The sequence below is a fragment of the Benincasa hispida genome, chromosome 10 (assembly GCF_009727055.1).
Source record: "Benincasa hispida cultivar B227 chromosome 10, ASM972705v1, whole genome shotgun sequence".
NCBI lineage: Eukaryota > Viridiplantae > Streptophyta > Magnoliopsida > Cucurbitales > Cucurbitaceae > Benincasa > Benincasa hispida.
Window position 1 is genome coordinate 2129440 of NC_052358.1, and position 4133 is coordinate 2133572.

Genomic DNA, 4133 nt, shown 5'->3' on the forward strand with positions numbered 1-4133 from the left:
CTGAGGTCAAACCTTGGTGGAACATTTTGGATGATGAAGTAACATTTGCCTCACTAACTTTCTTCTCCTTACTTTTTAGCAAGGATTGGAATGTCTGCAACTCGTTGAGGAGAGTTGTAAGGGTGTAATCAACCCTATTCAGAATAGCGTTGCTTACGAAGTATAGGAAGCTTTTTGGCAACGTCTCCAGAATTATGCTAACCTGGCTAGCCTCATTGATGCGAGATCTATTCATCTCTGACACATTAAAGTGGACCATCATGTTCAAAACATGTTCTCGAACATATGTACCCTCCTTCATTTTGAAGTTGAAGATGAACTTAAGAGTGTCATACTTGAGTTGTGCGAACAGTTGTCCGAACATTCCCCTCAGGAACTCCATGATCTCACGTACAGTGATCATGGGCTCATGCTTCTTAACCAAAACATCATTTAGGCTGGCCAAGATATATGCTCGAGTCTTTTCATTCGTTCGTGTCCATTTCTCGTAAGCCTTTCGAACATTTCGAGCGACATTTTGAGGTGGAATAGGAGAACAATCCTCCATAAGGACGAACTAGAGGTCATCGATGACAAGTATCGTGTTTATAGTGTTTTTCCAACAAACGGTGGTTGCCATTTTAAAAGTTTGCTGAAAACAAGAACAAACTTAATAAGTCTACTTGCATGACCACTTTTAACATCAATTTAGGTTTTAGCAAAATAGTTCTATTGTACTCTAAGTGACATCTATTTTGCAATGATGCCTCACCGAGGCAAGAAAAAAATCACCGTTGGGGTGATTAAGTGCCCCTTCACTGGGATGAGACATTCTCAACCATTAGATAGAAACTCCTTGTAACTGACTCTAACAGTCACCATTGTTCGGTTCAGAATTTATTAACAACCATAACAATTTCGCGTAAGTGTAGCCCCTCATTTTAGGCCCTAGAGTCCCGCCCTAATGTGCCCACTGTAGGAAAAAAGCAAGAGACTAAAGCAACCTTATCCTTTTTAGGAGATCAGATAAAGATTTGTGCAAATACAACATCCNTGCAAATACAACATCCTTTAGGGGGACACTTCCAGGGTGCCTCAAGGCGATGCACGAAAGCATTATCCAACCTAATGAGAGAGGCCGTGAGATATGTTGTCACACGTCCCGCTCCCACTTGCTATGAACATTCTCTTCATTCACTTTGGTATTGACCTACCCAAACACTATCCTTTAGTAGGAGTGTTCAAATAACCCAACAACCTGAACAACCCGGACTACCCAACCCAAAATAAAAGGGTTGAGTTGGGTTAGTTTTGTTTTTGGGTTGGGTTGGGTCATGGATTGGCTAAAAAAAAACTTGACTTGACTCAACAACCCGAGTTTTATATATATAAATAAAATATACTATATATATTTCTCTTTGTTTAAAATTTGGTTACTTTGTATTGATTAATTTGTAAATTTTAAATACTCTTCTTTTAAAATTGTTATGATATTTGTCTCTATTTGAAATTTGCAATAAATATCTTAGATATTTAGTATTTAGCATTTGAATTTTATGAGATTTTAGTTATTAGTCATGTATTGTATATAAATTTACATATTTTTAATTAAAAAGAAAAAAACAAGTTATAACCCGACAACCCAACCCAACCCAACCCGAATTTTAAGGGTTGGGTTGAGTTGGGTTAAAGATTTTATTTGGGTTAAATTCGGGTTGGTCCAAAAACCACCCTCAACCTAACCCATGTACACCCCTATCCTTTAGGAGGATACTCCCAGGGTGCCTCGAGGTCGATGATAGATCTCACGGTGTGAACTTTTAAGGAGAAACGTGTAGAGGTTAAAGTGAAGTATCATATACTCCATTTTTCTCCCACTGAATGTTCTACCTAGGGTTCATTAACTTAGAAAATCCGGCTATTGATTTTATCTAAGTGATTTGTTTAATTTGCTAAAAAACAACACTTGCCTTTGATGATTAAACAACTTTGATTCAAGTCTTATTAAACTCTTTAACAAACTTTCATCAAATTTGCATGCATGTAACAAATCTATCTAATTAGCCTTTCTAGTAGGTTCCCAAGTAGGGGTGTTCCGTTACTGCCAGCTTATATACCCTAGTTTAGTTAGAACCCGCCTTAGACAAAAGGTCCCTTATAGATAGATTTGATACATGTTTAATCTTTTATTAGTCAATTTAATCCTATTAAATCAAATTAAAAGATTAAACTTAGGTTTCTAATCTTATTAGAACCGCGATCTTAGGTCTATCTCAATCAAATTTTAACACTATTTTAAAACATGATTAAAGCCTAAGTTTGCATGCATGTCTTTCTTATTGATTTTAGTTCTAATTTCATTAATTATAACTCTTATAAAAAATGAAACAACTAAAAATCAACCATATTGCTAAGCTAGAATAGGAATTTATAACTTTTATAAATAAATCTAAGTGTCATGCTTAATGCAATGTTCATTCATGGCTATATATAACTTTTATATAATTTGTAATGGACTAAGCGAATATGCTTTCATTCACCCTTATACTATAACACTTATAATATAAAGATGATGCATGAATATGCTTAATGCATGCATATATTATAACTCTTATATTATATGATGCATGTAATTTAATCATGCAAATTACTATATTATACCCTATGGTGGGTTTTAAAACTATATGACATGACATATAATTAAACATACATCAAGTGTATATTCATAAACAAAAAATTAATGAATTGGGATAATTTGCCAAAAAAACTGAAAAAGAAAAGCTATCTATTACATAAACCATCGAGTCAACCGGTTCAAACAGCCTCGTTCCTTGATCATGTAGCAACTCCTTGTGATCGTCGAGTAATGCTGATCGAGTATAAACGATCGTGTAGCATGGATCGAGTGCCTTTGATGATGCGATGAAGCATGACGGCCATGCGATCGTGCAACGCACATTGTGTAATGCATGCCTAAACGATCCAGTAGACAACAACTATGCGATGAAGCATGATCGTCTAAACGATTGAGGAGAAAACGTCAAGTATTTTATACCGAGTGATCAAGTAGCCACTGACTATGCGATGATCATGCTGGCCTACTCGATCGTTTAGTGCACGCGCCTACCATGCGTCGAGTATCATATACTCAACGATCGTTTACCCAAAGCGTCTACGTGATCGAATAGCCAATGTAACATGATCGAGTAAACTCTTTATTTGATCGCGTAGCATCAGCCATGCGATCGTTTAACAACACGATCGAGTAGAACTTTTCTACACGATCGCATAACCAAATCTAAACGATCGTTTAACTTGGGCTACACGATACGACCAACCTTTGATCTTCTTCCTCGAAGTGAACAACATCTCCATGCGTTTGAAGCTTCATCACGAACAACTCAAACAAACTAAAACCTTGAATACAGACTCGATAGCAAGTTAATTATGCCAAAATATGCAGGGGCCCTTAAACTTAACTTTGAAATGTAAAAGAAAGCATTAAAACAAAGGCAATTATCCCAAAATATCCATCAATTCACATCCACAACTCCATCTAACACTTAAAACGCATTGTAGAAATGCTTAAAACCCACAAAGACTATAAATATAATTCAACATATCAATGAAATTTGGAATATCAGAACAACCTGCCTCTGATACCAATTGAAGAAGCTCTAAATCTAGAGAACCAGTGAGCGGAAGCAGATCGTTCCAAATCCCATTGTGAACGAATAAGAACATTTACAATCAAATAGAACAGTTATGCATCAAAGATAAAATTACAGCATGATTCAAGGTTAAATACAAAATTATCGAGTAAACATACCTTTGAAGAACCATTTCTTCTAGTATTTACTTAATCAAACTCAAACACGTTGATTAGCACGAATGCAACAAGCACACTCAACAAACAACAAGAACTGGAAAATCCTTAATCACAATCGAGTAAAACTCGATCCTCGACCTCGAATGGAACTCGACACCACCATTTAGTTACCTTTGTATTCTCGGTGTGAGATTCCAAAAGTTATGGACTCTGTATAGATTTGGGAAGAGGGAAGGAGGAATAGACGATCGAGTAGGCGGTAGAAGGAATAAGCCTATCGTATAGACTTGAGTACTCGTTCGTTTAGTAACGAGTAACTATTGTA